The sequence below is a fragment of the Elephantulus edwardii genome, unplaced genomic scaffold (assembly GCF_000299155.1).
Source record: "Elephantulus edwardii isolate Elephantulus edwardi_28Jun2011 unplaced genomic scaffold, EleEdw1.0 scaffold00060, whole genome shotgun sequence".
NCBI lineage: Eukaryota > Metazoa > Chordata > Mammalia > Macroscelidea > Macroscelididae > Elephantulus > Elephantulus edwardii.
In genome coordinates, this window is record NW_006399810.1 from 7,216,333 (window position 1) to 7,224,704 (window position 8,372).

The 8,372-nt window shown below is 40.6% G+C and overlaps 1 protein-coding gene across 1 annotated transcript in view; it reads left to right on the forward strand.

Moving 5' to 3' along the window:
• Positions 1-8,372, forward strand: part of RBM33 (RNA binding motif protein 33) — a 212,209-nt gene that overhangs the window by 186,489 nt on the left and 17,348 nt on the right. The window lies entirely within an intron of this gene.

Below are 8,372 nucleotides of genomic sequence, written 5' to 3' on the forward strand. Positions count from 1 at the left end.
TCTGCCAGTCACTGCCCTGACTCTTCCCCCCACATCAGATCCCAGGTGTGGAGGTGGAAGCATCTTAGAAATGTGTCTCTGTAAACTTTCATTAAAATAATAAAATTTAAAAAGTGACTGATGGGACATTTTAGGACATAAAGAGCTCAAGGTTAGATTTTGAAATGGCAGAGAGTTGGACAGTGAATAGGGTTGATAGAGAATTAATTGATGCCTTTGAGCTGTGGTGCTGGTGAAGAGTGTTGAATATACCGTGGACTGCTAGGAGAACAAACAGGTTTGTCCTGGAGAAGGTGAAGTGGGAATGCTCCTTGGAGTCAAGGATTCTGAAGCTTCGTCTGACATACTTTGGGCATGTTACAAGGAGGGACTGGTCCTTGGAGAGGGACATCATGTTTGGCAGAGTGGAGGGGCTGTGAAGGAGAGAAAGACCTTCGATGAGATGGTGGGAATAAGTGCGTTTGAGATGGCTAGGTTGGCACAGAATAGAACAGCATTTAGAGCTCTTGTACATAGGTTCACTATGAGTCGCAAGTGACTCAGTGGCACATAACAACTTACTTCCTTTTAAGAATGCTGTAAGAAATGTTCAAAATCCCTAGCTCTAAGAGAGATGCAAATCAAAACAACTATGAGATATCATCTCACCTCAGGAAAAATTGCAAATTTTAACAGAACAGCAAGTAACAAATGCTGTCAGTGTAAAATGGTGCTGCCACTGTGGAAGGCATTGTAGCGCTTTCTCAAAAAGTTGGAAATAGCATTTGACCCGGCATTTCCACTACTTGGAATATACCCCCTTGAATATAGAATATAATACTTGGAAACCATAACCGCCACCCAAGCAGATATGCACAACCATAGCCGCTGGGGCTGGCCCTCGAGGTGGAAAAAGCTGTCACTGTCTCCTCCCTGCTGGAAACAAGCACCATCACACACTAATTAGCATCTGTCTACACAAATCAGTCACTTGAGATCAAGGGAATGGTTAACCTTGGCTATTAGGTAACCAAAAAACAAAATCATTTCAAACAAGAAGAAGCAAATTTACTTTTTCATGAAAGCCAAATAGTGAGGCCTATTCCCACTTGCCAGTGCTCACATGCACAACCATGTTTATCGCAGCTTTGTTTACAATAGCAAGGAGTTGGAAACAACCTAAGTGCCCATCATCAAACGAATGGATAGAGAAGCTGAGGTATATTCACACAATGGAATACTATGGTGCATTGAAAAATAAGGAACTCATGAAATAGTATACACAATGGGTGACCCTGCAGGACATTATGCTGAGTAAAATATCTCAGTCACAAAAGGACAAATACTGCATAGTGCCGCTGTTGTAAAACAGGGTTGATATAGGGGTTTGGGGGGGAAACTAAGAAAGATGGGATGAATTATGTATACTGCATTGAAACAGATGTGAGAGAGAACTGTTTAAAAGGTATATTTGAATAGCTATTATTGTCATGACAGGCATCCAGAACTAAGGCTCCATGGTGGAGTGGACTTGGGGGGAGGGATTGTATTACAATAAACGAATTTCTCTTACTTTTCCAATGCCTCTTCGTCTCTTATCTGGGCTGGAATTCCTTGTGCCCACCCTCAAGTCTCCCTTCCGCCCAGGAGCACGCCGGAAATGCTGGGTACCTTGGAAAAACGCCTCTTCGTCTCTTATCTGGGCTGGAATTCCTTGTGCCCACCCTCAAGTCTCCCTTCCGCCCAGGAGCACGCCGGAAATGCTGGGTACCTTGGAAAAACGCCTCTTCGTCTCTTATCTGGGCTGGAATTCCTTGTGCCCGCCCTCAAGTCTCCCTTCCGCCCAGGAGCATGCCGGAAATGCTGGACCAATTGGCAGCGTCAGGATGGATGACGAAGAGATTGAGAGTGTTCACAGCTTCAGTTTGCTCGGCTCCACAGTCAACACTCTTGGTACCAGCAGTCAGGAAATCAAAAAGCGTATCGCGATGGGAAAGTCTGCTGTTAGGGGCCTCTCAAAGGTACTCAGGAGCAACAGTGTCTCTATAGAGACTAAGGTGCGCCTGATAAAGGCCATGGTCTTTGCAATCGCTTGTTATGCATCAGAGAGTTGGACAATGACTAGGGAGGACAGAAGGAGAGTGGATGCTTTTGAGCTGTGGTGCTGGAGAAGGGTACTGAATGTACCATGGACTGCCAGGAAAACAAACAGATTCATCTTGGAGAGGATTAAACCAAGCTACTCCTTGGAGGCAAGGATTCTGGGGCTTCGTCTGACATACTTTGGACATGTTGCCAGGAGGGGACGGGTCCTTGGAGAGGGACATCATACTTGGGAGGGTGGAGGGACAGCGCAGTAGGGGAAGACCCTCTATGAGATGGATTGATTCAGTGACTGGGGTAATCGGGATGGGTGTGTCAGAGGCGGTGCGGTTGGCACAGGATAGAGCAGGGTTTAGGGCTGTTGTGCATAGGGTCGCTATGAGTCAGAAACGACTCGACGGCACATAACAACAACAACAACTTACTTTTCAAAGAGAAGAATGAACTACGGGGGAGGGGTGGGCAGGGAGAAAAGTGCAACAATGAATGAATGGAAATTCAAAATATCTGTAAATTTTCATTAAAAATAATATAATATTTTACAAAAGAATGCTTTAAAGCCTCTTAATTTATAGATGAATTTGGAAGTGTTTTTCAGGCCATAGTAATACAATTAATTAATAATGTATTTCAAGTCTTTATCTCCTCTTGAGAGTCCCTAAAGGTAAAGAGATAAAACTGTCTGCTATTTAAATTACCACCTAGTATTTATTTTTTATTCCTGGAGAAGAGTTATAAAATTTGGTTTTTATTTAGTTATGTTAACTTTTAAGTGTAATTTATGTAGTAATGAAAAGTTACTGTAACGTACACTAAAATTTTTTGCTTCTGTTTTTAATAAACTTTAGAGTAGGTCTGTTCAGATAATTTATAACACCACAGGTTAATTTACAAGACTAGAACTGAGACTAGAGAATGTTGTTCTTTGGTGGGTGTGGTCTGTTTGGATCTGGCTAATAGTTACCTGTGTGTACAAGAGAGTGCCCGTGTCTGCTCCTGCAGAATCCTCACAGCTCTGCTGGGCTTGAGCTCCTCACTGCTGCCACACGGAGGGTCTCTCCCTTTGTCCTTGAGCCTCTGCTTTACCAAGCATGATGTCTTTCTCCAGGCATTGGATTCTTTTGATGAGCTTGCCGTCCTCACCGCTAGGAGCATTCTAGCTGTATCTTATTCTTCTATTTTAGTTTCTGGTATATTCAGTATTCTTCTCCAACACCACAATTCAAAAGCTTAGTTCTTTGTCTTGAATTTTAGGTCTTCCTCATTCATTGTCCAACTTGCACAGGCATGGGAGATGATGGCAAATTCCACTGTGTTGGTATAGTGTTGGGCTGCTAACCAAAGGTTGGCAGTCCAGACCTCCCACACTTCCACAGGGGGACGTAGAGCTAGAAAAGATTAGCGTCATTTAAATGTAGTTGTTTTTGAGAGTCTAAAAACAAGTAATGATTGAAGATTCTCAGTCACAATGGTTAGCAGTGACTATAGATTTTTAAAATCTATTAACCACCGACTGTTCAACAACAGTTGTTTAGTTTAATACAGAACAATTCAAGTTCATTCCTTGCCAGTGTTTCTGTTACCTGTTGAACTTTCTATACTTCCCTATGAAAGCAAGGACAATATGGCTTTTGCAAAATTCATGCTTGAAAGGCAAGTACTGTTTGCTTCTTAAATGCATTATATAAGTTTTAGTGGCTCCATTGTGAAAATTAGTTTGGAGCCATGCTGAAACCACCTAACCTTGGTCTAACCAGTTTGCAAATTTCGACTTTGTAGTTTGTGGCTATCAGCCTCTTGAGTGACCCTTTAGTCTTCCATTTGCTGGGGTTTCTTTTTGTTTTTCTTATTCGGAACTGAAAAGAAGAAATAGATATCTTTGTTAGATGATTTAACTGAGATTGCTTAAAACCCTAGCAGTGTTGTGGTTTAATTATGTATCTTAATTAGAAAAAGAAATGAAAATCAAAGTTGTTTAGGTAATACTCAACAGTAAAATAACCCATTGCTGTCAAATTGAAACCTGCTCATAGCTGATCCTCCAGCTGGTTTTCATAGACTGACAGTCACATGAGAGGAGATTGCCCATCTTTCTCTCAGACCTTTAATTGGTGACCCTTAATAATGTAAATGGTGAGGGGCCGCTGTGCCACTGTACAGATCCCTAAGGAGTCATGGACTCAGTGCTTATTCAAGGGTCTTTCTCGCTGGGGAACAAACCATGGTTCCGTCATTTCACACCAGTCTTAAGTCCACGTGGTAGTTTTTAGATATTGAAACACTGTGGTCACAAAATTTACATAATTTTGAAAAGCTAGCAAACTGATAGTATAATCTTCTGCTTCACTGGAAAGCTAGAAAAATGATACTGAAATATAAATTTAAAGACTTGAGTGTAGGTATCCAAGGCATCTTGGTAGAAAAATGCATACAAAGTCGTTCAGGTCTCTGTATCCTTTGGATTATAGCTCTACCTAGTGTTCACATCATGTAACAGCACGTTATAGTTCTCTTTAGACTAGGAAGGACCTTGAGCCATGTAATTAGAGAAAATACTAATAAATACATGTTAACTTTTTTAAATCTATGGAACTGGAACTTTTTCAGTGTAGCAGTAAGAAACTAGCCAGTGTTACTTTCTGATTAGTATTTCACATTCTTAAACCATTCATACATCTCACTAGAAATTTGTTTTTGTAAAAGTTTCATTTTAATGACATCTACCTGTAGAATCATCATTTGTAGTTTTTGTTCTTATGTGCCACTGGATTGACCCCAACTCCTAAAACCCCGTGTACAATCAAACAAAACCCTGATCAGTCCTGCCCTGGCCTCAGTTTCTGCAATGCAGAACCATTTGTTGCAGCCACTAAAAATAGCATGACATATTTTTTAGAAGTATAATAGCCATAGGAAAGAAATTGTGGTAGTAGTGTGATTTAGATTATCAGATGGAAAGTTTGCAGTAAGAATGAAAATCATGTGCTCTTCATTACCACTATTACTAAATGTGCCAGGAAGGAGATTTTATTTGTGCTTTTATAAAGACAGGAATTTAAAGGCTGTAGGAATGTTCCCTTATGACGTGGCAAGGAAGTAAGTATTGGAACACTGGTGACACCTGTAGGTGGCCCAGTTGTTGTTAGGACATGCGGGCTCCACGTGTTGCCTGGGGACGCTCTCTCCCCCTTGTCCCCAGCTCCTGAGTAGTAACACTGGGAGACCTTCCATCAGATAGTGGCCACATCAGGGGCACAGATGTAAACTTCCTGCTCCAGCCTTCAAGATTGAAATGGAATTCATCTTTAGGGTTAGGAAGTAAGTTTATTATAAGTTCTAAAACCTCTTTGCTTAATAACCTCTATTTCCTAAAACTGTTTTAAAAGAAAAAAAAATACTTTATCCTATATTAAATTCTACTTAAGAGGTAGGAACAAAAATGTATTTTCTCATAAGAAATCAGAGTGTAGAGTGAGAAACAAAGCTGTTTTCCTGTTTTGATAGCTCAAGAGGATAGTATTCATGCTCACAGGACTTTTACTACACCAGCCACTGCTCTTCTCCCTTTGTCTATATTAACTTACCTACCTGTGTCTCCCAGTAGTGCTATGAATTGGTCACTAACCTGAGACACAGAATAATATGGTCACATAGTGAGTGGGCACATGCTAGTGCAGGCGGCCCTGCTGCATTAATCTTCCAGAGAGCATTAAGTGGGAGCTTTGATAGGAGACTAGTCTAAATGTGAGTTTTGCCACTTGTTACTTTTGGATACTTTTATGAGCCTGTTCTTTGGTCTTTGAAATGGCAATAATTGTCTTAGCACACACATTGTGAGGATTAAGTGAGAGATGGTGTGCCATTCTCATACCTCACTCTAGGAGACACTTAGTGCTGGCTTGCTTTTCCTGTGAATCAGATTCAGGTCCATCCAGACTGAGGTTCACCACGCTGACCTCTCTAGAAACAAATAAATCATGCTCTAAAAAATCCACTTCTTTAGCGTTCTCTTTATCTTGATTTTAGATGAACCATGTTACAATGTCCCCCATAAGACAATCATTAGGAGTACTCCTTGCATGTAACAGAATGGTGGCACTCAGGATTGACTTATCCCTAAGAAGATCACTCATGAGACTTGCCTAAATAAGGTGGGCTACACGTTTTGCAGACCTACTAATTGCTGCTGATGTTGCCAGATAATTCTCATCTTCAGACTACAACCCATATTGATATATTCTGTACATTATTTACTTAATAGATATTCATTGGCTGAATGTTGTTGTTAAATGCAATTGAGTCAAGTACGACTCATACTGGTCCGGTGAAAACAGATCTGAGTCTTATCCTATACCGTCCTTATCTCCTTTGACATACTTGAGCCCATTAGTGCAGTCAGTGTGTCAGTCCATCTCAGAGAGGGTCTTCCTTTTATTCCCTGACCCTCCAGTCTTCCACATTCCCATGCATGATGTCCATCTTCAAGGTTTAGCCTCTTCTAATGACATTCCAAAATGTATGAGCTGAAGCCTCTCCATCCTTGCTCCCAAGGAGCACACTAGTGTTAACTTTCTCCAAGTCACGTCTGGTTTATTCTTTTGGCAGTCTATGAGATATTCAGCACTCTCTTCCAATACCACAGCTCAAAAACATCGATTCTTCTGTCATCCTTATTCATTGCCTAGCTCTCAGATGTATAGCAAATGATTGGGCAGACTGCAGCTAGAATTAGGCATACCTTAGTCTTCAAACTAACTAATCTCTTAATATACTGTTGTTATTACTAGTTACACTCTTATTATTACTGATCTCTAATGCTCTTCGTGACTTTGGAAGCAATCCCTGACAGCTGACTTTCCCAAGGCTGTACATCTCCTTATTTCTTGACTGCTGGTACTAAGGATCTAACCAAGAAGAAATTGTTGACAATTTCAATCTTGTTCTCCATCTATCATGATGCTGTCTATTGTCCCAGTGGTGAGGATTTTGTTTTCTTAATGTTGAGATGTGTGGATAAGAGCAAATTATGGCTAACATTGAGAAGAAATATTAGGAATCCTAAAACACTTATGCACATATAAAACCTAGACCTAGAAGCTGTTGTTCATATAGAACAAGGAAACATTGCATGGTTTAAAATCAGGAAAAGTGTTCATCAGAGCTGTATCATTTCTCCATACCTGTTCAGTCTGTATTCATATCATTTGAGAAGCAATGGAAAGTGTGTGACAATCAGGATTAAGTGTAGACTCATTAACAGATTGCTTTATACAGATAATACACCTTGCTTGCTGAAAGCAGGAAGGACCTGAACACGTGCTTTGGAAGATCAAGGGCTGCATCTTTCAATATGGATTACATATCATTGAATGAATACACATTATAATTTTTAAAGAAATGATGTAATGAGGCTGTGGTTATAATTGTGTCCCTCACATATAACTTTCCCATGTGTGCTAAATAGCAAGGATACAGTACTTCAGAATCATGTAGGAAAGTACAAGAAACAGAAGCCCAGCTGATTTCCATATCTTTGTTAATGATAATTTCTCTCTCTTCCCTGCAACAGCCCCCTTTACCTCATGGTTTTCATTAGATAGGATGTCTCAGTAGTCCCTCCCTGCACTTACTACTTTCATCTTTTTTTGTCAGGCATGCCCAGCACATTGCCTGGGTCACCTTTCCAGACTCCAGAAATGCTGCCTCCACTAGGTTCACTTGCTCAGCTCCCAATGATCAAATATCATTTATCAAATATCATTAAGTGAGCCCTTAATTGGTAACAAGCCCAAACCACTGCTTCCCAGCCGTCACTATCCTTTTCCTCTCTGGCCTTTCTGGTTTACACTTGGCACATAATATGCATAGAAAACGGAGATGTCACACCCATGTTCATCGTGGCTTTGTTCACAGTAGCAAAGAGTTGGAAACAACCTAAGTGCCCGTCAGCAAACAAATGGATAGAGAAACTGTGGTATATTCACACAATGGAATACTACGCGGCATTGAAAACTAAGGAGCTCATGCAATATTATTCAAAATGGGTGACCCTGGAGGACATTATGCTGAGTGAAATATCTCAGTCACAAAAAGACAAGTACTGCATAAAACCACTGTTGTAGAATGAGGCTGACATCAGGGTTAGGGTAAAACTGAGAAAAACTGGATAGATTGTGTATACTGTATTGAAACAGGTGAGGGAGAGAACAGTTTAAAAGTGATATATGATAGCATATTATGATTATCACAGGAAGCCAGAATTAAGGTTGCATAGTGGAGTGCATTTGGGG